The sequence below is a fragment of the Coturnix japonica genome, chromosome 9 (assembly GCF_001577835.2).
Source record: "Coturnix japonica isolate 7356 chromosome 9, Coturnix japonica 2.1, whole genome shotgun sequence".
NCBI classification, from domain to species: domain Eukaryota; kingdom Metazoa; phylum Chordata; class Aves; order Galliformes; family Phasianidae; genus Coturnix; species Coturnix japonica.
Window position 1 is genome coordinate 6,928,226 of NC_029524.1, and position 25,725 is coordinate 6,953,950.

The following is a 25,725-nucleotide window of genomic DNA, read 5'->3' on the forward strand; positions in this document are numbered from 1 at the left end:
AAAGTGTTAATCTGCATTTTTGGAGAAAAAGGAAAAGGTCACTTCTGAAACAGCTGCCACCAAGGCACAGTGACAAGAGGCAGGGAATGGAGGGCAAGTTGCACCAGGGAGGCAGTGAAGTGTATTTCCATCCTTTGGCAAGCAGGGCTAGCACTGCAGGCTGCCCAGGCTGCACCAGCACAGCCCCAGAGGGCTCTGAGACCCGAAGGCATCCACACCTACAGGAATCCACCTGGTGACACCAATGCTGCAGAGCAGAGGCACTAGATTGTCCTTAATGGGCACATATACATGTGTTTTGTTCTCTGCTGCACTTAGCGTGGGAGATGACTTCACACAGACGTAGATTACGTCCATTTTAATCACAATCTGCCGCCTTCTTTCTAGCATTCAAATTTATAGCAACATTAATAGCTCAAAAATAATAGTGTTTACTGAGCACTGGATTTCTGCAAATTGGGAGGAAGCAACAGTTCCAAACAAATAGTCTAGAAATCAACTCAGCTCCAATGACTGCAAGCTTTTTCACCCTGATTAACACATCCTCATATATGGGCAGAAAGTTTCCAGTGTAGCTGTAAGAAAATAATTCCATGAATTATGTCATATCAATTCAAAGCAAAATTTAAATCCAAAGAGAAAGCAGAAAGTCATTCCCTCTGTTCTTACAGAAAATATCACTGCCTCAATTAGGTGCTACAGATGCTTGGAGTAAACATGTTTTCCACTGGTTTTCTTAGAACCAAACCCACTTAAATCTTCAATATTCTTCTGCATGTTCATTTTTCATCCCATCATAGTGCCACGCCTCTGGGTGTTAGTGGCTGATGGGATATTGCCAAGCAACACAAGCCAGAAAGAGCTGGGGTAAGAAGAGAAAATACGGTCTTTACATAGTAAATAAACTTTTCAGCCTTGATGTTATGGCTGCTGTCAGTATAACTCAGAGGGGAAAAGAATGATCCAGTGCTAGTTCATTTCTTGGACCATGCAAATGTTCACCCCTCCAGTTTTCAATCGGCTCTCGATCCAATGGAAATAATGCACACAACTGAGCATTTAGGCTGCCAATAAATCTAATGTTTGTGTGAAATCATGAGGATTCAGACTTAAAAACCAGATTATCTTGAGTTCTAGGGAATCTAAACAAACTGATGAAGTAGCAAATAACAGTAAGGTAGGAATTGGTACCTCTAATCTCTGTAGATAGTTCATACGGACTACACGGGTCACAGGGGTATGGAGATCTTCAGAATAACAGGGCAAGTCAGTGACCTTGGTGGAGCACTCCATGCCCAAACAGCCTGGAAGATGGAAACCTCCTCGCCTACAGAAGTGCTTCTCAGTGCTGGATGGGGTGATGCAAAGCAGGGATGCTGGTGGTCTGCAGGGCACGGCTGCAACGCGCTGCTCTCTAGGAGCACTGTCACAGGTTGCTGCCACATCTTTCTTCACCTGTTAAAGAGCGGGAAGTGAAAAGAGAAGGAAAGAAGTCAGTGAGTTTGTAGGTGTTACAGACACAGTTTGCTTTAGAGCTAAAAATTCTGGCATATGGCACACAGCATCTGGGAGAATGTTAATGGCCTGATATAAAATTGGTTCTCTTTTATTTCACTTTATTGGGACCATATTTGGTCACAGTGTGCTGTAATAAGATCTATTTCCATAGCTTGTCTCTTAAATTTTAATCTGAGAGCAACATTTACAAACATTACAACCTACCAGTTGTTTCTACAGTGCAGGGCTGCATGCAGATCAGTCACTGTATACATAAACATGTTACGTGTAAGGGGATCTGCCATACTCTCCCAAATAAATGAAGAAATTTTTTAGACAAGATGCTAGCTGATAGAGAAGGACTTTTCAGCCATTGCATTACCGGTTGTGGCTTGAGCTCTCATTGCTGTCATAGAATCACACAGTGGCTCTCAGCAGTGCCTGCTATGCTCCTGGCCAGCCCAGGCCAAGCAGCAGTATCACCTCTCAGCCCCAGCTGGGATGTTTCTCACTGGTGCTCTACAGAAACTTTCTGCAGCCTTTGGCCAACTGAACATTTGTGTATGAGAACAGAGGAAAGAGCCCAAATGTACTTTTGCAAACATGAGCAGGATCTACAAGAAACGCACAGGCTGATGAGATAAAATGAGACTTCTTTTAACAGGAAAACCGTGTTTTCTTTGGCCTACATACAGCTGAGAGCTTTCCAGGTGCTCAAACTCAGAGATCTTGCACAGTGTTAATTATCAAACAGCACAAAGGGAGGCCTGAGGAAGTGATTCCTCCTTCCTCCCATTCAGCGCATGGCATGGCCGGCCCCTGCTGCTGAACCTCAGTTGGATCTTTCATCTGCTCCAAAAGACTTTCCCCTTCCCTTCCTTCCTGACGCAGAGTTCCCCAGGCAGGAGCAGCCCTGGTGGCTCTTGCTGTAAGGATGAGGTTGGCTGCTCAGGGTCCCACATAGAGCACCAAAGCTCACACAGTCCTTCATACCAGCAGCCCAGACCACTGCCTGCTCACCTGTGGCCTCACTGCTGGAAATCCAGGCAATTCATCCCCGTCTGCATTAACTGCAAGTGCTTCCTCTTAGGGTGAATGAGTCGCTGGGAGGGATTGCCCTGGGAAATCACAGCTGAGACCATTTCCAGTAGCTGACTGGGCAGATGACTCAATGCAGGTGTTTTCTAACCAGTTTGCGTCTGCTGCCACCAGTCCCCAACAACACCTTACACTGTGCAGCACCCAGGATTTCCTGCTGGTGGGAAGGAGGGGGCACCTGCCAGGCCTTTCCCATCACTGCCAGCCCCGCAGTGGGCGTTCTGCAGCTATCACATTTCATGCTGGCTGCATTTCTTTCACATGGGATTGTGCAAGTTGGGACTACTTTAACTCAGTTAATTACGAAAGAAAAAAAGGGAGTGGAAATTAAAAAGGGGGAATTTATCAGAAATTATCCGGACAGATCTTACACTCATTTCTTTCTTAGGCTCCATTAATGAGGATGGAAACCACCTCGATTTGAGAAGCAGTCCTCACATCAGGCTCGGACTCAATGCAGAAGTTGAGCTTTGTGAAAGGAAGGAGCTAAAGTAGGGCAAAATGAAACAGGCAGAAGGGACATATGTTCCTCATCTACCACATAATTTTATAAGATGTTCTGTGCAAAGTGAGCTTTAAGAGCTGGCTGTAACCACTCTTCCCAAGGAATTTTCAAATGAAACCAGTAGGGCTTCAGCTTTGTGCTAATCCCCTGTACAAAAACTTGTTCTATTTGCCTTGCAGATGGGTATTAGAGCTCAGCGCTTCATTTCTATTCATACCTCCAAGCGGGGCGATGCCTGGAGCCTGCTGTGTGCCCACTGCATCCAGTCTGCTCTATCTGGAATGGCCCAGGTGTGCGATTCCTGCTAAGGCAAAATAATCCCACTTCATCCTGTTATACAGCTCCGCCGAGCCGTGGGGAACAGCCTCAGCAGCCGGTTTGGAACACCTCAGTGCTGCAACCCTGAGTGAGTCCTTACAACACCCACAGGCAGCAGCAGCACAGCCAAGTGGAACTAAAGGAAAGTAGTGCCGAGTCAGCTCTCACTTCTGGCATCAGACAGAGGCGCTCAGTCTTTGCCCACCACCAGCAGCGAGGCTCAGCTTGGGGCTGCAGGGGCTGTGCTGGGGCATACAGAGGTGCTGTTAAGTACAGCTTATTACTCTGCAGGGTGGAACAGCTGCACAAGGTGGTGCAGGAGCTGCTGCTGTAGTCCTTAGCCAGTTTACAGGACCTCTACACCCTTCCAGTGCATTTATTCACTCTTCATTTAAAACAGCAGTGCTGATGACAGAAGAACAATCTGCCCCGGCCATTTCTATCACAGTCCTTCCAAAATATTTTGGCTCAGCCTTTGAATGTCTCCAGGGCCACTGTGCATCTGTCCTACCAGACCTTAAGGTGGGCCACGGGTGAGACTTCAGCAACCACTCTTTTCTCCCGTTTCAAGTTCTGTTTGGCTTTATGCTAAACTGAAACACAAAAGGTCACATTACTGCAACTTTCCTTGAAGTAGGAGAGTTCAGAACATACTTGGCTCAGATTTTTCTCCTGGGGAACCATTGCCACGAACGTGCTCATATGGGCCGCTGTGAAACCAAGCCTGTAGACCCGGGCCCCTTACTGTGTGTGGGGAGCTGTGAGCAGAGCACCTATCCCACGGAGCTGCAGTCACCGGAGAGCATATGGCTACTGCAGTGCAGCCAGAGCACTGGCACCCAGCCACTGTTGTAACAGCAGACAAGCATCAACATTTCAACAACAGTTCCCAGAGGAAACATTTCATTCTGATTTCCTTGGTGGAGAACTGAATTCCCCTCCTCCCCAGGTCAAGTTTGGGTTGTTGTTGTGTTGTTTTTTTTTTCTAGAAGAAACACTACTTTCTGTACTTGGTGGGTAACCTGCCAAGCAACTCAACTCAAGCAGCTTTCTGTACAGCTTCTGCTGCCAGAGACATGAGCCCTCCCAGCCTGATACATTGCATGGTGCTGCCTTGCTATCAGTCAGGCTTCAGCTGAGAAGAAGCATGGGGAAACGTAACACAGGCACAGGGGTATTTTGCTGTAACCAAGGAAGGCTCATTACCGCATCCAGGACATGGAAGGTACAGAAGATTTTCAAAAACTGGGCTAAAGCTCATTAACAAAACCTCCTGACTTTTGCTTCTTGTTCAGATAAGCCACAAGACATCAGGTGCTTGCAGGCTGTGAAACAGAGTTCAGCTCTTTGTTCTGAAATACAGCCCTACGTGTCACAAAGGAGAAGATTTTGTTTCTCTAGATTGGCTGTGACCCAAACAGGCACCTGCCACATTTGCAAGCAGATCTGTAGGGAGGATGGAAAGCAGAGGAAAGGAAACAGCACTCATTCAGGTAGTGCAGATGGCCCTTCTAGTAAATCATCGTACTTGAAAGAAAGATCTAATCAAAAGGCTGTTTGAACAACAGCAATTCAAGAAACCTGTGAGCTGGAAACCAACCTCAGCAGAGTTTGAGAAGTAAGGAGAGAACTGGTGGAGGTTGGGGATGGATGCTGAGTCCTGGGTGTTTTGGCCACAGAATGGCACTTCCCAGGAACTGGAAAACCAGAGCCCTTGGACACCTGTAACTTGTTACACCAGGAGCAAGCAGCTGCCAATCCCACAGCTACCCAGAACGTGATGCATATGTTCAAATAAAGGTGATTTCAGACAAAATCAAAAGGAAGAGCACAATAAATACCACCTTTGGAGGAGGTCACGGCAACATGACAAAGACTGGAAGTTCAGCTCTGTACCAAGGAGCGAGATCTGCATGGCCTGGCAGAAGGCACAGCCTGCTCATACCACATGGAGACACCCTGCTGTGCTGCATGCCGGGCTGCCCCAAGAGCTGCTGCTACTCGTGCAATACAGCAGTTATTGAAAAGCCCTCTGCGACATGCACAGATACTGTCATCTGTCGTGGCAAATGAGCATTTCCTCAGAAATCAAACAAAAATTTGTATTGAGTTAGAGCTGGAAGATGATGACAGACTTCAACAGGATTAAGCAATTTCTCTCAGCATTTTTGTGGGCTTAACTAAACCCAGAGATTACAAGGAGAAAGGAAAGAACCACCCCCAGATTTTCCACTTTTAAAAACTATGAAGAAACTTCCTGAAAGAAGTACAGAAGGTAAACAGACTCGTTACATACGACGTCCCTCAGCCCTGACCTCCCAGCAGCAACTTTTGGTTACTCCCATTCACATCAGTTCCTGGTACATTTCTCTCTCCTCACCTCACAGCTCTGGTTTCTGCTTTCAGGGCTTGTAAAAGAGAAGCCCACAGAGTTAGGACAGCAAAGCACAGCTAAGGGCTGGCTTCCAAGCCCTGAGACACTGACCCAAACAGCAGACCCTTTCCAGCAGCAGCCCACCACCCACTGGGGTGCTCAGCACAGTGCCCTAGAGCTGGCCAGGACCTGCCCACAGGGCACAATGCCACCAGGCATCCTTCCAGGGGGCTGATGAGCTGCTGCTCCTGCACAGCACTGGGGGAAGCTGCAGCTCGTGAGTCAGCCCAAGTCACAGAGAAAAAATGCTCACACAGGGCTTAAGATGTCAGATGGACAGACTGCACCAGCCCCATAATGGGGAGCTCAGAGAGATGTGCCCCACCTGCTGTTGCTGTATCTCTGCGCAGCCCTGTGGGCAGGTATGATGGTGTGATCACCTCTGGCGCATATGGATACCAAGAGCATGAGCCTGAATGGTGCCGAATGCTTTTGAGAGGTTAGGAAAACGTGTGGTTGTCTAGCACAGAAAATGACACTGTAGAATGAGATATGAGTTCTGCCAAGATGGATTTAGCTTTTCTTATGAACTGCCAGTCAGTGATGTACGTAATGTCCAGAAGAATCATACAGTACCCCCTGGACACTAGAGGGATGGACAGGGATCAGCTCAGGCTCACTAAGGAGCCTCACATTTCCACACAGAAGAACAGAGCTGGGGCTTTAATGGTCTGTGTGGCCTGTAATACACCTAAGGATTTACTAATGACCATTATAATATAAATTAGTATTGTGTGTCCATATGCATAAAAATGATGTATTAAATTCAGGCCTTGAAATTCACACAAAATCCTGGCAGGATGCCCCCACTCCCAGCACTGCTCTTGCCATCCTCTAGTTCATTAGCAGACATTAGAGCAGAGATGTTAAGGCCACTGGGGGTTTCAGTTGCTCCTCTGTGGCCACACAAGCCCATGGTTCACCTCCATTGTGGGCACTGTAAGTGGTTCTCATACACCACACCTGGTTCAATACGTTGGTGCAGCCTGTCTCATTGCAAGCACACCTGTAAAAACATGTCTTGCTCTAACAGTTCTTGCAAGGACCTGAGCATCGGTGAACCACCAATGACTAGAATAGTAAATTAATACATTAATGAAATCTAGATAGATGTATCAAAAGTAAAGTAAGTAGAAATATCTCATACACAGACAAAAGAAGTCCAGAAAGATTTTCTAAACAAGCCTCAGAAGTCACATTTACCTCTTACATAGCAGAAAAAGATGAACTAAATGTAGGAGGGGACAGGGCAGGTAAGTTGCCCCAGCAGCTGTTTTCTCCCTTTCACTCTTTGGGCACCCAGCAGGCACAAAGCAGATTGCAAGGAGCATCTGAGTGTGCTCAAGGTCAGGCCATAAGTCACAGTGACACCAGGAGCTCCACGCAGCACTGAGTCACAGCCCCACTGCAAGAGGTTGGGGTGCAGGAGGTTCTAGGGAACAGCCAGCCCTGCTGCAGGCTGGGCATGGCACAGGGCACAGCCCTGGGGAGGAGCCACGTCCCAGCCCCATGTGGCACAGCTCCGGGCAGCCGTGGGTTCAGCTCTGCAGCAGTAGGTACGCGCTTCTCATTTCACAGTGAGCCCCCACATCTGCTTCATTATTTGCAATTAACAGCAAGCGAGCCATGCTCGCTCCTTCAAGGACACTGCTGTGCTGATGCTTTCCTGCACCGCATACTGAACTGATTTAGAGGGTGAAAGAAATCGAGTTTGGCAAGTCCGTACGCTGGGGCTTTGGCAACGTGACAAGACTTCTTGACGAGATGGACTCATGCAATGCCCTTTCTCCTTTCCCTTGCTGTTCTCCTCAGCCCAGGCATCTGTAAGCACTTTGCACTGGATCATTTGGAAGTGACATTTGGAATAAGTTAGATTGTAAATAGAGCGCAACCTCTGCTGATAATAGAGACACGCTGGCGGGTCACCTGGGCAGGCAGGCTGGGTCTGTCCCCAAGGAGGAGAGGCAGCTGATAAATTCTAATAAGCAACAAAACCATATGGGAAATTAATCTACCTGTCATTGACAATCATTGCTTCACCCTCTGCTAATACTGCTAAACCAAGCGACTGCAGAGAACAAATTGCACTGTTGGAATACCTCGTGCAAAGCGGCTAACCGAGGGAGCACAGAGACAAGTCTTCTGTGTATTTTGGTTGTGGTAAAGTGTTTATCATTCTGATTTTGCTCAGCTCTCATTTCTGCTGTGTATAATCCAAAAGACACAGTATACATTAATAATAAACTATTACAAAACAGAGAAAAATCCATTACTGGCTGTTTCAAGTTTCTGCTCATTCTTCAAATCTGAAAATGGGCTCTGAGTGATGGCTGGTAAAAAACACATGGAACAACAGAGATTGGTCCTCGACTGTGACTGGCACCTATCCACCATGCCCTGACCCCCATATAAGGGGAACAGGGAGACCTTCCAGCAGAGCTCTGGCTGCGTGGTAGGGATGGAGAGCTGGAAACAACCTGCACCAACCTCAACAAATGCATGACAGTGACAGGGCTCCAGTGCACAGCCCCAGACCCATTTACCACTCGCTCCCATCCCCAGATAGATTTGCTAAGTTTCATCAACCTCCATCAGGCCTCAGCCCCTTCTTACACTGTGGAGGATGCAAAAGTATTTCTGCATCACAGCACAATCCTACCTCTTCATTCTTTGCCTCAGAAGTACACACAATAACACCCAAAAACATATTCCAGCAAGAAAACAAGATATGCAAGCTACTTAATGAAAGATACTAAAGTGAGAGAGAAGCATCTCTCCTGCAGCAAGGTTTCTCTTGATTTCCCCAGCACGGCTTTGGGGTGAATTGAGGACACAGGCTCGGCAGCAGCCGGCAGTCAGCAAAGCACAGCACAGCCGCACACCCTCCAGCACAAAGCCAGGGTGCTTCCCAGAACTGCACAGAGAGCAGGCACACGGCCCCAGTGCCAGAGAGCCCCACAGCCACAAAGGACGGCAGCCCTGCAGGCTGGGGACACGGAGCTGCACAGCTGATGGTGTTTCCAGCAGTCTCACAGGGCACCACGCAGTCAGGGCACAGCCCTGTCGCCCCACACTGACAGCTTCTCAACATCATCACAGCTCACCACCATACTTACATGAGCTGTTTTGCTTTGCCTCTTTGTGGAGACCTGGTATTCAAAAAATTTATCAGAGACTGAAGAGCTTCCTTTGAGGAGCTGGGATTTGCTGGCATTCCTGGCTGGCCACACTCAGACTGTGTTTTCTGAAAAGCTTTCAGAGGGTTTCCTATTTTCTTTAGTAAGAAACAAAGACCAGTTCAGTTTTCATTGGTGAAGCACTGTTTCGCTGGGACCTTTTTCCTCCTATTATTAAGAAAAAGAGCAAGAGTTGCAAGTTTGTGAGTTTGCCTTTTCAGTGGCCCAAGCTGGAAAAACTTAAAGGGTTTCTAACCTTAAAACCATGGTGATGACTTTTCTAAATGCCTCTGGCATCGTCAACAGCAGGTTTTCATTTCCAGAAGGGAGCCTTACTCTTGCTGTCCCCAAGCAGGGCTTTGCTGGTCATGGCAGCACTAATCCTATAGATTCCATGAGGTAACAACAGAGAAGCAAGTCCACTTGGAACAGCCCAGCCCTGCAGGAGAGAACAGGCACAGCCCCCCCTCTGCACAGTGGGAAGAGCCGCACCAGGAAGGTGAGGGATGGTGGGGTTGCTTCACCGATGGCACTGTGCAAAACTCTCTGATCTAAGACCCGATTCCTGATGTTTTTAGGATCTCTGTTCGATGGCAATTGGATTTAAGCACAGTGGAGCTCCTAATGCATTTTTGCAAATAAGATTTGCTCCTTTTTCTGTTGACCTACTTCCAGTCAGGCTTGGTATTAAAGAAATCTTTCAGAAGGCACTAAATGCTGCACATACTATACACTAAATGCCGGTTTGTTTGTGCTTCCCATCCCCAACAGCAAGAATTAGAAACTGAGGCCTCAATAGGATCTTTCTTTAAAGTCTAATTACTGATAAAATCCTCTGTTTTCAGGGGCTTATAGAACTGCACAACTGCAGTCAATCACACTGAGTTTTTTCCCCAAGCCAGGTGTCTGCCTGAGGCTGAACTTTTGGAGAAAGTTTTAATGGGAATGTTGCTGTCAGGAAGAGGAAGGAAGAGACGAAAGCTCTTGTTTCTGTTAAAACCTCACAGCTGCTTATCTGGATGAGGAGCAGCACTTTGGACACAGCAATGAGGATGCTCACATCCGCCTCCACTGTTTCCAGAAGTACGTGTGTCAGTTGGAGCACATTGCACACCCCTGCAGGAAGATGGCTGTGACATTCTAGGGAGAAGCACTCACTCCCATCCCTCCCAACCTGTTGCCTTTGAGCAACCTATAGGTGCCAGTATTAAAAGTGGAAAGCATCTTAACACTGACACAATGACCCAGAAAACACGCTGCTCAGTTCTTCCATCAAACTTCATAAAACAAAAGTTGTATCGAAGTCAGTTTCTTACAAAACCCATAGCACACACAACAACGTCCTTCTCAGAGGACATAATCCACTCTCCAGCAGTTCCACTGTTTGCAACAAACCACATCCCAGCCCCAACATGAGAGCTGTAAAAAGAGTCATGAGACCCCTGACACTGCCCAGAGATCTCTGCCTGCTCCTCTCAGGGCAGTGGGCTCTTGATGTTGTAACATTGAGACAGGAAGGGAGGGATTCACAAAGTTATTCTGGCAAAGACAAAAGCGACTGTTTACCTGATAGTAACAACATCTTCGCAGATCTCAGCTTTCCACTAAAACTCTGGCTGAGAGCGATCGATTTGAGACGGTCTGGTGGGCGTATGGTGAAAACTGCATTGTGGTTGATAAGGAAGGGTTTGAGGCAGAAGTGTTGGGAATTAGAGGACCTTTGAGAGCATTTGAATGGAAAAAATGAGCAGCTTCATTCGTCAGCTTAGTCTATACAGATTCAATAAAATACACCGTGTCTGCAAGACACCTCACTTTGTTCCTGAGTTCCTGATGGAGCAGGAAGCACTTGCTGCTTGTAGCTTGTAGGAAGGCACGTCAATTGCTCCACACATAAACCAACTCTCACAATATTCTGGTTGGAAGGATGGAGGTTCCAATAAAATAAGCCTTGGTAATAGAGGAGATGAGGATGACAGTAAATGTTCTGATCCTAATTTCTTTCTCTGGCTGTTGCCAGGTATGTTAGAGGTAGCACTGGCAAGCCGCTGAAGTATGGATAAAATACGTTTGGGTTGTAGCTGAGTTTGAATCTGTGCAACAGAAAGAGAAATAAATTAGATATGATGAGTCTTATTTCAACATATTTGCAATGTGTCTTGTTTCCGTCAGCCTAAACTGAAGGGTTAAACTGACCACTGGACATCTTTAATGCCCATTTTGACTTTAGCAAAGTCTTAGTTGTATCTTTTGTCTTTCTGTCCCAAAGCAATAGCAACTAGCTATTGCACTTTTTAGTTACTCTCCTATTTCAACCCATACTTCAGGTGAGATTATCCACACCTGCTTGAGCATTGCAAGAGAAGAGTTACTTTCTTCATTTATTTAATGGCAAAATCTCAGATTGAATTTGTATTTTGTCTCTGAAAAGGAAATGGAAGCAGTGGTTCTAACATCAATTCCATGATTTTCTGTAAAAATGAAGCTCTAGATTCTCAGCTGCACAGTTACACAAATCAATAACAACAAAATACAGTTAATTTCAAGAGACAGATTCCCTTATGAAGTCTTTTAAGTGGCACTTCCTGATTCATACTGCTATCAAGCATGAGTTGTACTATGGCAGTGCTGATCCTGCCCTATGGGAATCTTTTCCATCTATTAGGAAACCTGAGGATCACATCAGAGGTGCAATGCATGGCCAAAACATGGCTTATATCCTATTGATGTGCAGATGCATATTGCAACTCAGCTGCTGTGTATGTTTTGGTTCCAGTTTTACCAGGTAAAAGAATGTCTCACAAAGAAGCTTATAAAAAGTCACTCACAGGCAAACCCCTTACTAGATGAATCAATCAGTTATGAGACGCTGTACCTAAAGCATGCTGTATTTCCACTTCTTTATGTATTTTTTTGAACACGTGTGTGAATCATCAAAAAAGATGTAAACACAACATATATTTTTTAGCAGTTGCTATTAAAACATCCTCAAAGCTTGTTACCAACATTGTATTTAGCAAAGCAGAACAAGTGCTATTTAGAATGTAGGCAGGTATTTCACAGATACATCTTCCCTCAAAAAGACTTTTTTTTTTATGTTAAAATCTCTCACAGTAACTACGGACCCCCAATAGGGAAAGCGTGGCAGATGAACCAGAGGCATCTGAACCTGAGTTGTGTGCCTACGCTGTGAATATTCTGCTAATTGTCTTCTCTGAGTAATGTGTTTATGAGCGATTGCTTTGAAACCATTGCTCCTGTGAAGTTTTAGGGACCTAATTGATTTGCTCCTCTCTGGCAAAGATGTGAAAGCTGAAAGAGTGGCAGGAACATCAAGTGAGCTACAGTGCATTAGCATGAACTTCACATCAAATGCAAGGAGAAAAGAGCAAAAAAAAACCCAAACCGATCAGAAGTTTCAGTGCTCTCAGTAAGAGGCAAGAGATGCAGAACACCGCTCACACCGGGACGCACTGTGAGCCGCAGAGATGATGGACCACTTCATCAGCTGGTGCTTCATGACAGCCAGGGGATCTAACTCATTATTCCTGCTGAATTATGCATGCACGAGGAGCAGGTCAGCAGTTACACCAGCAATCACTGCAGCTCCTGTGTGCCAGATCGCTGGGAACCTTCTGCAGGACATGGGGCACAGTGTCTGGATGGTGCCACACTGCACAGCTATGTGGCCTGTGGCCAACAGGTTGGGGAGGCTCACAGCAGCCTCTGTCTCTTCTCCACTGCGAGCTGCGGCATTTAACATTTGTTCCAAATTATCACAAGGATGCAGAATTACGGGTGCAACTGAGAAGAGGGCTGAACTCTCCTGAAATCTAAAATCTCACACCAACACACATGAAGCGAAGGCACACAGCCACCTCCTCCTCTGCACGGCCCAAATAAAGAGTGATGAAAACTTCAGAGCTGGGTGCTGAAGAACGGGCATATGTATTTAGATATATTTAGCCTGCTTCTCCTCTTCCTGTGTGCAAAAGCAGTGGAAGATGCAAATCAAAGCCCTGACTGGCAACAGGTCCACTGGGCTGACAGCAGGGTCAGGAAGGTTTCTCTACTTGTGTATGGGCAGGAGAGGACCCTCAGGGGGGGCTCAGCCCCCAGAAGCCTCTGCCTTAAACAGACCCCTTGGCTGCGCTTTGAGATAAGCACTCAAGCACTGCAAGGCCCCAGAGCAGCCTTGCAGACAGGCTCTTCCTCTCCAGCCATCCCTAGCTCCACCCGGAGGGATGCAGGGGTTTCTATTCCAAACTGGCTACTCCAGTTTCCCTGAAGATAAGCAAAGCAGATTTCAGGGCCATGCAGATGCATGAGCAGCTTCTGGCCCTGTCCCTCTGCTCCCCAGCTTGAGCTGTGGGAGGGATGGGGCTGGCCAGAGCAGCAGGAGAGCTGCCAGCAGCTGGGGGCCACACTCACCCCTCTGGGGAGGGGGACACAGGGGCTGAGCACTCATTATCAGCACTAGAAAGATAGCACAGGATGAGAGCAGAATAACAAAAACTCCACGATGTGATTTATGAGGACAAGAAAAACCACCCAACCCTTAGCATTAGTTTCCAGTGGTATCTAAGTTTAAGAGACCAGCCAACATTTCACTGAAATACTCTTTTCTGCAGGGACTCTTCTGCGCTGTGCTCACACCATGCTGTAACAATAAACAGGCATCTTTGCCTTAAGGGACTGCAGCAGTGCCAAAGCAGTTTTAAACCTCCAATAACCTTCAGTGAACTGCAGAAGCCAGGCTGGGCGGCAGAGAGGCGCGGTGCTCAGCGAGGCAGGAGTGCTTGCGAGGACAACCACCACGGCACGGGCTGTCAGGGACATTGGTGCCAGCTGGCTCAGGGAGCAACCTGACATCACCAGAAAGCCCAGAAATGGCCTCTGGAAAGCCAACCAGCTCTGTGCACTGAGCTGAACTGAACTGAAGCCTGTGTGCAAAGGGGCAGCGACTCCCATCAGCCTTCCCATCAGCAACAGGGAGCACATGGGGAGGTGGGGAGTGCAGCAGCCCCATCCCCATCCCATGCTTCTGCTCCAGCATGGCTAAGGTTTGCCAGTAACCTGCCTGGGGTAAAGGAAAAGCTAATCCAGCTCTGCCAGCTCGCTGGAAAGCACTAAAATATGTGCCAAAAAGGTGGCAAATGATTTTCTTGGAGTGGTTCTCACCCTTGTCAGACAACAGAACTTAACAGAGAGTCTAGATGCTGAGCTTTGCTCCTGGCTTCTTGCTGATGAAAAACAATGATAACAGAGCTGACATGATAAGTGATTCTGTTACTGAGATAACAGGTCCAGGACAAATGCTGGCAAGCTCCAGCTGGTTCAGGAAGCAGTGATCAGCAATGTCCAGATCCAGGTCCTGCTCCCAGGACCAAAATCTTGTAAGTGGGGTAATCTGACCAGGTCATTAATGCAGCACCCATTACAGTGCCCAGGAGCTGGTGCACCCCATCTGGGGCCAGGAGAACACCTGGGCTCCTACAAGTGAGACCTTACCACAAACCCAGCCCTCTCAGGTCTTCCCAAAGACTTTAAGGATGTGTGACCGAAGCCCTTCAGACTGTTTATTTTAAGCAGTCAAATTTTAAAGTTACTATTTATGAGCCAAGAGGGTTTAATTTTAAACCCCGCATTGCTGCTGTTGTTGTTTTAAAATAAATTAAGAACACCCTCCCCTTTGCCTGGTCCATAAAGCTGTCCCTGAAGATGCTCAATTGAAAGGATCTGGAACTCATCACAGTACCATCTGCATCTCTATGAGAGGTGATCAATCATCCCAAAACTCTGAACACCCACAGTGCCATAATCTGCTGCAGTGTTCAAATCAGCCTATATGAAACAGTGAAGGGAGGAAGGATATACTGTCTCCTCATGGCACAGTGGTCAAAGCTCAGATTCCATCCCCTTATTCACAACAAAACACCAACATTTCCTCATTTTTACAGCTGGTGCCAAAGACAGAGATACTTCTTAGGGAAGATACACAGAAGGGGAGAGTTGTGCGTGACACCAGCCCACACACTGCCCTGTATAGGATGGTATACACGTACATCCCAACACACTGGCTCAAGGAGGGGAAGCACTCTTCAGACCTGCTTCCCTTCTGCCCACATAAAATCTTTGCATGGATGTAAGAGTATAAAGTAATGCCTCATCCTACCGTGGTTGGTGCATGAGGAGCACAAGGGGCTTTTTCTCCATACAAGCAAATTTAGAAGCCTAAGTGCAGTTCTACGGAAGATGTGGAAATCAAACAGTTAGGATGGTTCCACTCCCCGCTGCTAAGATCAGCTCAAAGGCCAGACATACAAGACAGCTTTATCCAGCCCAGAGGCACATCCATCCATTGACAAACCCAGTACATGGACTCTACTTTCACTTGTACTGTCTGTAAGCATCAGTATTGTGCAATATGGGTGTTTCAGCCTGACTTAAACCACCACCTGAGAGCACACGTGGCCCCTCATGCTACCAAGGTTTGCTTTCCCTGGCTGGAACACACCTGAATGATGCCAGGATCACCATGCCACAGCTCTAGGGACTTTGGGTCCCTACCAACTGGTACAGCCCAGTGTGCCCAAGAGGCTGGTTAGGGAGGTACAGAGTGACCAAGGAATGTAACAACCTGCCTTTTAAAACCTGTTAGCACCACAGTCCACAATAGCCCATTGCTTCTGTATTTTAAATTTAGGATGCACTGGTGCAAACCATCAGTGCCAGTGGTGTTATATGAGATACTAGGAAAAAAGGTACAAGGTTTTACTCTAATTTCTGTTCATAGCAGATGAGTAGGCAGTCTATTAAGAGAGTTGAATCAAATAAAGGATTTCTTATAACATCCTGGGACGAGACACGCTGTCCTCATCAGCACGGAACAAGTTTGCTCAAAAAGTCACTCTTTGTCCAGACTGGCAACAAACTGCTTGTTTCCTAAGACAAGAACACTGGGTAGTCCACAAGATTATGATTCATCTTCTACCACGAAGATCTCCACCCCAAGGATCTCTAACAGACAGCTATTTGTACATGTGCAAGGTCTTTTCTTAGCTTACCTTAAGACACCACCCAGCTTCTTTGTGCCCATTTTCATCTGTGTGAAGAAGCACATGAGATAGTTGAGGGCTTTGTTCACCACTTCACAGCGTGAGCTCCTGGATGCAGCTCTCCAGCACCAGAAATGAGACGTAATCATGAAGGTACCGATTCTGGGAAACACAAGCTGGGTTTAAAAACCAGATACATCCTGTCCCTAAAGTTGTCTCTATCAGAGTTTAATAAAAAACGAAGTGATCTAAGGTGCTGTTTCATGTAGCTGTGTGATATTTAAGAGTTTAAGGACTCCCTAGATAGATGAACAAGATGTAGACCTTGCAGAAGCTACAGAAAAGCCTTCCACTCGCTTTTCTGAGTGTTATTATAACAAGAAGTAAAAGATGTGAGTGGGCAGAAGAAGGGGGTAGTTTGAAGCAGAAATATTTAAGGATTTTATAGACAAGAATGCGAACTAGGGGAGTTGCTGCAGGATAAATTATTCCATTAGATTTTGCACTGAAGCAGCCAAGAAGGTACCTAAGCACTGGACAATTGTCAAAGGGACACAGAGCCACACTATCACCATGGGATAAGTGAAAACCAAATAAATCTGACAGATGCCCCACATTTATGGATTAGAAGAAAAATTTCCCTGACAGGCTCAGAGCCCCAAGCCAATCCCACTGTGCTGCTGTATGCTGACTAAGAGGCAACCGAGGCATAAAATGCAACATCTATGCCAACTGTAGCTCTCCTCGGTTTCAATCCAGCTGAAGGTTTCTCAGTGGCTCCTTCAGAGCTGCTTATAGCCAGAACAGACACCCAACACCCAACCAGCAGTGCTGTTTAAGAAAGAATTGTTGGAAACAACTACCTGTATGATAACTGATGGTCACTGGGAGACAAAGACAGTCATTATCACCATGTCTGTGTCCCACTGACTTCACTCTTCTCTGACAGAAGTTAAAAGGAAAGCCCACGAGACCTGCTGCCTCTCTCAACTTACCTGCATGCCCACCAAGCTCACCTCAGTGACAGCCTTCATGATAGAAAGGGATTTCTTGAGGTCACAAAGTCACACCAGGATAGAAGAATGAAGTGAAACAGAAAATCTCTACCCTGTACAAGAGTTCCTACTTTGCCACTAGTATTTCTGCTTTCTGGATGACTGCTATTCGAACCATTCTACACATGCAGAATGAAAAGCAGTATGTTTTGAAACATCCAGACTTCTTTGCCCATTGAGATTTCCCTGCAGAAGAGGAGAATACAAGGCATCCAGCACGTAACACAAGCTGCATGAGCTCAGCTTTTCACGAGTCTTTAGAAGTGCGTCCTTCCTCATCCCCAGGCTTCACTCAATGTCTCTCACAGAGGCTGATTTTCATAGATGCCTACATTGACACATTTTCAAAGCCCAGAAGTGAACAGCACTCAAAACACAGTGAGAGTTGTTTGAGAACTGCCTTCCAATATTCACACAAACCATCTCAAGTGCTGACCTGGATCCCCTGCATCCCAAGGAGGCCCTTCATCACACCAGCAAGCTTTGGTTCTGGCCCCGAGCACAGGAAAAGCCTGAACTTGTGAAACTGAGGTTAACAGGATTTGACTAAACATCTGGTCATGGTCAGAGCTGAGGGAAGCACTCTGAGATGGGCGTTTATGATACTGGCCCTGAGCAATGGCTATTTCTTACGAAATGGAGAATTTTAAAGTTTGTTGCATACAGGATTGTTTATTGGCTTCGATTATTGTTTCCATCGGTTTCCTTTTCCAACACCCAGCTTGCAAAAGCAGTGCTCATCCCCCACAGATACCTCCCTGGGCATCTGCTGCATGCCCAGCCTGCTCCTGGCTGCTGCACTGCTCTCGAGGTTGGCTGAAGCCCAGTACCTTTCCAATCCCAGTTACATCAATAATGCTACCAGGGTCTGAAGCTGTAAAGAAAACTTGGCTCAATTATTGTAAACTGGGCTCTGCTTGGCATCAGTGGCTCCTCAGCAGCTTCTGAAACCCAGCCACCCTTGTTAAAGATGCTTTCTTTTAGGCAGCCAACTTTGAAAAGTGTTGGCCAATAATGTGTGAATTAGTCAGTTTATCTGTGAGTAATAGGAAGGGAGGAATAGTGACCCAGACGACAATCCCGTCACACAGACTGCAAAGCTCTGTATAAAATGTTAAGGGCATTACTCATCCTACAACACTGCCATTCACTGAGGAAATGTGCTTCCATTGCAAAGCTCTCGAGGATGGCATCCATCTGTCTCACGTCCGTTCAGCACCCAGTTCAAAACACACTGGGGACACTCAGATAGCTCTACCCAGCAGAGAATGGGGATATACACTGATACTTAGTCACTGCACATTCCCAAAGCACATAGGAAGAGGTGATCTGCTCTTCGGGGAGATGGAGAGGAGTGTTTAATGAAACTGCATGGCATAACATCCCCTGAAAACCAACTCTTCTTGCTCATTCAGCAGTACTACAAATGACCAGTCCACACATGCCCTGTTGTGATTTTCAGGTGAGCTGAGTCCATACCTGTATGAAGAGCCTCGTGTAGCACTGGGATCCCTCTGCTATAGGGAAAAGCAACCTAACCCCTCCTCCAGGCCTTGTTTGCATAACTCCATGGTGCAGGTCCCATTACACAGTGCAGAATGCAAGAGCCAACCATGCCCAAGGCTTGCAAACAGCCAAGTCCCAGAGTAGCCCTGTTGTGCACGCCAGACCTTCACACACTCTGCATTGAGCTTCGACAGATTCAGAGCAGAAACACTTGGACAAGCATTTTCCTGAACGAAGGTCACTCTTCCACATTGTTTCCCCACATTAAAATAATCAGGTTAATAAATCAAATGAGCTCTCAGAATATTCATGTTCAAAAAGGATTAAACACATCGGGGGTTTTTGCCAGAAATGGTGGGCCAGATGCAGGCTTTGACCCCTCTTTTGCCAAATACATGGAAAACAGCTGTGCAGTCAAGCAAAACCTTGGAGCAAACCAGACCAGGAGAATTATTGCTATGTTTGTGGGTTCCGGAGGCCCTTTGATCAGATGGAAAATAAGCAGATTAACAAGCAGTTCTCATGAAGTTAGGAATATACATCAATTTATAGGGGCTTTTGCGTCTGTAGATAAACACTTCAGAGATTGCTTCATTTAAAAAGGCACAAGACAAAGAATTAGGAGCACTTCAACAAATCAATGTGACGTTCACCACTGTCCGTAGGTTAGATTCAATGCACAAATACACTCAAAAAGAAGCCACGCTGACAAGCTAGGCTTTTATTCTAAGAAGAACTCAGCAGGGATAGCAAATTCAGCAGGGATAAAAAACAGCGAGTTTGTGACTAGATGATAACATTTCAATGTTCACCCCTTAAGCAGCAATAGCACTGTCAGGTCAGACCCCTGTTAAAGGAACAACATGACAAACCTCTTACCAGCAGCACCCACACCAACAGGAGCACACACTGGGGCCTGCCCTCCCCAGCACTACACAGACAGACAGACAGTGTTGTTTTAGGCTATCACAGGAAACTCTTCAGTTGTTCATATGATCAGAAGTCTTCTGGGAGCTGTGGCACCCGGGTCCTCCTTTCTTTCAGCACTGTGATGACACAGGCTAAGCCACTCTGAAATGGCAAGAGGAGCTCCCATGTTTTAACTGGAATGCTATCCTAACTTTTTATTTCTTGGCTCCTCTTACTCAGTCAGGAGCATTTCTTACAGCACTGACTGGGCCACCTTCCAGGCATAACATCTACCAAAGGCACCAAGGAGCTTGTCCTAGTTTTTCCCAGAATACCGCCCAGAGCAAAATGACTGCAACACAGCAAGTGCAGAAGAGAACTAGCAGTGAGGAGGTCAGATGGCAATTAAAGCCAAGCCAAAACTGCCTGATCTGGGAACCAATGAGAGAACTATTGCAAACAGCAAACAAATTTAGTCACAGCAATGCTGCTCAGATCCAGCAGCACAACGCAGCTGCAGGGTGGCATGGAAGGCTCTGGCACTCCCACTGCCCTGTGCTGCTGTAGGACCCAGTCATGCTTGGGCCCAACATCATTGACATGAGGCCACATCTTCCCATCCCCACCTCTCTGACAGAAAAGATGCAGACTAAACCAGTGAGCAATAACACAGCGTAACACAAGAATCAGGCCCAAGTACCTAAGATCACCGCAGCTGGCACGAATCACACATCTGCATTCATCCTCTTCCTCAAGTCACACATCTGCATTCATCCTCTTCCTCACTGATTCTCTCCAAACAACATCAGGGGATGTATTTTTAAGTGCTGGATGTAGGGTGCAGACCTCTGGATGCCCGTTCAGGTGCAAAGCCCTGGCATGCTCCTGAATTTATGCTAAGCCATCTCATTACCTCTGAACAAAAGCCAGTGAGTGAGTTGGCCCTGGCTCAAAGAAATCACTTCTCACGGCAATGCCCAATAAAAACAGACCGTTAGTACAAAGTTACTGCATGTATGAAGGGATGTTAAGGAAGAAGGATGTTGTTGCAGCTAATGCCTCAGATTAAGAGATGAGAGATCTGGTTTTTGTAAAAGAGATCCTCCACGTGATGTTGTACAAACTGCATCAAACCACTTTATTTCCATCTCCCTCTGAATAAAACAAGATTAATACCATTTCCCTGCTTGGTGGAGAGTTTTAGATCACTTCGTTCCTTATGCTTGCGATGACATCCACCGCTGAAATGCCTATGAAGCACAAGGAGGCAGAAAAATGACTCGACCGCTCACACCTGGCTGAATTTTTTAACTCATAAGAATTGATTTTCATCCAGCTTCCAAAACTCAATCCAACCACACTACCAGGCGAGGAACAAGCACAAGAAACGAGCCCCTAGAGGGCAATTTTCTGCAGCAGTGACAAGCCCCGTGCCCAGAGCACCTCCCCAGCCATAAGCACACGGCACAGCTCTGACAGGCCCATCCGTTTTGTGTGGCTGCACTGCATCCCAGGGGCTGCCATACGGGACTGCTGACTCAGGGGACACAGCAGCAAAGCCAGGGCTCTATTTCCCCATTTCTGGAGATACGACCACGCCGCCTCCTACACGCCTGACGAAAGGATGCATTGGAGCCGTGCTGCTCCAGAGCGGGATGTAGCGCTCGGCGCTGACACGTCGCAGCTGGGCTGCTACCCACCGCCGTGAGAACGGCTTTCCGTCATGAAACAAAGATTGCTTCAGGCTTGGCACGGGCTGGGAGGAAATTTTCAAGGAGGCCTGTTTCTCCCACACATCCTCCGCACTAGCAGGATGATGATTATGATTATTACTGCAGTTGGAGGTTACAGACAAATGGCTTTCAGAACAAAACGTGTGACAACTCTGGCTTTCTAAAAATGCCAGGATGTTGGCAGTGTTAGAAGTGGTTGCCACATACCCACACCGCCTCCTTTCCCATCACCGTCCGCAACACGGTACAGCCCTCCATAAAGTAAAAACACATGCTGGAGTGCTAATGAGAGTAGACGGGTAGGCTGAGGTTGCCAAAGTACATTGCTGTGTATCAGTCAAGCAAGACAAAAGACAAAGGTGAAGCATACAGAGCAAACACTCAGATAATCTTCCTCCTCTAACTGCACGTTAACTTAAAACCACAATAGATTTACAAGTTCCACCCAGAACAGCAACAGAGAAATACAGACATGAAACCCACTGGCCCCACGCACCATGGCTGCCACAAGTGACCCTGCTCCCACCTTCACCCACCGAGCTCCAAGATCACCGTGGTGTGTGCAAGGGGAGAAGGGGTGCCAAACCTGCACGCAGCCTTGGTACAGCAGTTCCCTGCGAGTGTTCTCCTTGTCAGCATAGTTTCCTTCACACACAACTCAAAACCAGCCTTTGATGATGGTCTGACACTTGTGACTGCTGCTGCCACAGAGTGCAGCAGAGCATGGAAAACAAAAGAAGTGGCAAGATCTCAATGTTACACTTGGAACAAGTTAAAGCTCAAATTAAACCTGGAAAAATCCCATCTTGTTCTGTTTTTGCACAGTTCTGCTCTATCCAAGCACAGCAAACCTCACAGGCATGTTGCCATGCAGAGCGGCCACGGCTCCAAATCTCCCGTCCTCCTCCTGCACACAGCCAGGACCCGCAAGTCTCTGGGAGGGGATGGAAGCTATCCACACTTTTCCAGATGCTCTGAGACACGTTCTCATGGATCAAGCAGCCAGATAAGCAGTGCAAGTGCAATCTGCAAGATGGAAAAAAGCATTTTACCTTTGCCATTCTCACCTTTGCCAGCATGGTGCAAGGTGGGATGTGCTGAGCAGAGCACGGGGGAGCAAGCCCCGGGTGCTGCTGGCTGCAGGCTGAGCCAGCACCCTGGCACAGGAAGAAACAAAATGCTGGGGAGGCACTTGGGCTGTCATCACATAAATCTTGCAAATACAACGGTGGTTGTTATCGGACTTGAACAATGAAACAGAAAGAAAAGTCTCCACTAAGACATAATATAAAAACTAAATAAGGCTCTAAGAAAGAAAACTTTTGCTCTTCCTCAGTATATTTGGCTTGGTACCACATCTTGCCTCAGGTTTTCAACACCTTGTGCTGTGTGCCATGGGAGGAGGTCACTCAGCAGCCCCAGCCAGCTGCCAGAGGGCTGAAGGTGGCCAAAACTCAATGTCTGGGAGAAACTGAAACCTCTTGAAATCTGGTTTCACTCTGATTTACAAGAAAACTAACATTTGCAAACTTTCTCGTGACACAGAAAGATTTTCCCATCTAAAAAAGTATCTGGTAAGCATCAGTACGATGCATTCCTGCAATCAGCTATTCCCTCCACAAAGCCTGGTAGTTCTGAATTAAATCAAGATGAGAAACCACAGCAAAATTGTCAACGAATTTCTACCCCCATTCCGTCCCATCCCATGAAAACCCTCAGCCTGGTTAAAACCAGAGCAGGGGCTGGGGGGAGTTGATACAGGTTGGGAGAGAGCTCGGTGCCCCCTCTTTGTGTGACACCACAGGTCTGTAGGTGACACCAGCTGATGGCCAGAGTACCTTCAGCAGAGCCCAGGCATTGGCTCTCAGCATCTAACCCACTGCAACAGTTCTGGTGGTCCCAGTAAGTTGCTGGCCATCTCCCAGCTGCCACCTCCTTTTCCCTCTGGGAAGGTACAGTACACCCAGTGTGTCGGGAAGCCCTGGGAAAGAGGGTATAGACACAGAGAAATCCCATGTTCAACCCACAACACAAGGTTTCCTAATACTCATTTACTTCCCTCACTCATCCCATTATGGGTTTTCCCCGTAGTCCAGTCTGAAGGAAGCAGCTCTTTGTGCCATTCCTAATTCATGTGGTCACCCTTTGAAGATGTGTCAATCTAACATGACCAACGAATGTGGGAGGGAGAGGAACACAACCAAAATCCGCTTGTTTGTATCCACTGCCAGGCTGAAAACAAAGCTTCCAGCTTCTGGGCTGGCCAAAACACGCTGACTTTGTGCCCACTGGTATCACATTGCTTGTATCATCCTGGGAGGCTCCTTGAGCGTAATCTCCTTTGTTTGTTTGAACTGAGAATCCCGGGGGCGGTTTAAGCCAATTCTGGTAAATGAAAAGCAAAAATACAAACCACCCTTCCACTTCAAGCATGCATCCAGAGAGTAACAAGGGAACAAGATGGCTCAGACCCCTCTAGCCATGGTCAGGAGGAACGCAGCCCATGTTCTGCATAGCGTGGCTGTGGCAGGCAGGAGGCAAGCTGGGGTGCAAGGAGAAAGCAAGGATAATAGTTATCATAGCCTGGGCACTTTAACTCTGATATATAGTCTCTCCATTTTTCTTCCAGCAGTGTGTGTGGGGACCCTATGGCTGCAGCAGGCTCCCCAGCCCTCAGAACTGCCCCTCTGGGTTGCCTCACTACCTCCGCCCACTGCACTGGGAGCAGAACAGCCACTCCTCCTACACAGCAGCCACTGGGTCTGCAAGTGTTAGCTGAGGGAAGGGGCAGGTGGAGGCAAGGAAAAAGCAGCAATGCTGGAATACAAATGCAGGGACTAGAAGTGATGCTCAGGCAGTGGCATCATGTGGTACCTCCCAGCTGGCAGCCACACAGAGGCAGGCAGGCCAGCAGCCAAGGCAGGGCATTCCCCTGCTGGTTTATCATGGGTGATAGTAGGAACTAAGGGCTGGAACAATCCTGCGTGGAGCCTGGCACAGACCTTTGCTCTGCCTGGCCCAGCAGAGGACACAAGTAGGTGGTGCAGCCTCGCTACAACCTCACAGGGCAAAGTGTTGCTGAGTAGGGCTCCTTCCTGCCCCCATCGCTTTTCGGGGCCCATCTGGGCTCTCCTCCAGGTCTGGGAGACAAGCATCTGCCTGGTACCAACCGCAACAGCTGAGCCACCCTGCTCCTGCCTGCTCAGCACAATGCTCTGATGCCAAGATGAGATTCGAGAAGATCCCAATTAGGGAAGCGGGGCTGTCACCATTTCAGCTGCACAAGCGAGATGAGACAACTCCCAGTGTCACCAAGTGCCTGCAGGAATGCATTTACAAATCTAATCACCTCCCAGCACAGCCGGGCTGCCAGCGCCTGGGGAGGGTGGCAGGGGAGAAGAAAGATTTGGGGACTCTTCGGGAATATTAATTCACGTTAATAGAAATCGGATCTGCCCTTGCCTGCAATCAGCAGAACTGAGATGCTGCACTGGAATATTAATGCCAGCGCACCGTGGGAGATGGAGCCCTCTCAAAGCCCCCTTCAAATTATGAGAATTAAACATCAAAAAGAGCAGCACAGCAAACTGCAATGCAGGTTTAGTGGTGGGAACAGCGAGTTGGAGGAGGAACTGAAGGTCACTGAAGGTGCCACTGCCTCCTGCTGGGTGCCCGGCCCCATGCAGACCAATGCCCAACCCAGCTGTGAGCCCTGCCTCTCCTCCAACACACAGCACAACTGAGCTCTCAGTCCTGGGCTGATCAGGTGCTCGCATAATGAAACCAATTTTGTGGCTGCGGAAAGAAATAGCTTTGCTACATGAGTGTTCTGTTATTCTGTTGGAATAACTGTATGTGGGAGGAAAGTAAAGATCTCAGACTTCAATTCAAAAAGGTGCTAAAGACACAAGGCATCAGGCTTAACTGACCAAAAGCAAAGCTCCTCTGTGCAATGCCTGGGGAGCCCGGTGGCACTGCAGGGAGCCTGCCACAAATGTGGCTGATGAGAGCTGCAAAGCACTGACAGCCAGCGTGAGGATAAACCTCTCTAATGCTCAGACTGGGGAATGAAAGCACACTGTACTCCTTCCATGTCCTTCCTGCACATCCCTTCTCTGCAGGAGCACATTAAGGCTGTTCAGTACCAGCTGACACACGCATGCTCCTGCACTGTCTCTGTGCCCAGGTACCTCGTGCCCCTTGGCTGCAGGGGGGTGGACAGTGGGCTGGGATGGGCCTGAAGTGTGAGCAGAGGGCAAATCTACCAGGGAGGGCCAAATGCCAGCACTCAGCACAGGGAAAGGATGCATGTCCCATCCGGAGTGCGCCATAGCACCCTGCCAGCCCCTGCTTCCCCTCACCAGGCTGCTCCTTCACCTTGCTTGGCTTCCAGCAGGAGTTCATTCTTCATCACTAGAGGACAGCACTCCCTCACA

At 47.6% G+C, this 25,725-nt stretch overlaps 1 long non-coding RNA gene across 1 annotated transcript; it reads right to left on the reverse strand.

The window, feature by feature from the left end:
* Positions 1-343: 343 nt before the first annotated feature.
* Positions 344-9,461, reverse strand: LOC116653863. The gene is made up of 3 exons (XR_004308448.1): positions 9,285-9,461; positions 8,969-9,196; positions 344-1,455 (listed from the first exon to the last, which is right to left on the reverse strand). It is a non-coding gene; the product is annotated as an uncharacterized LOC116653863 (long non-coding RNA).
* Between the last annotated feature and the right edge of the window lie 16,264 nt (positions 9,462-25,725).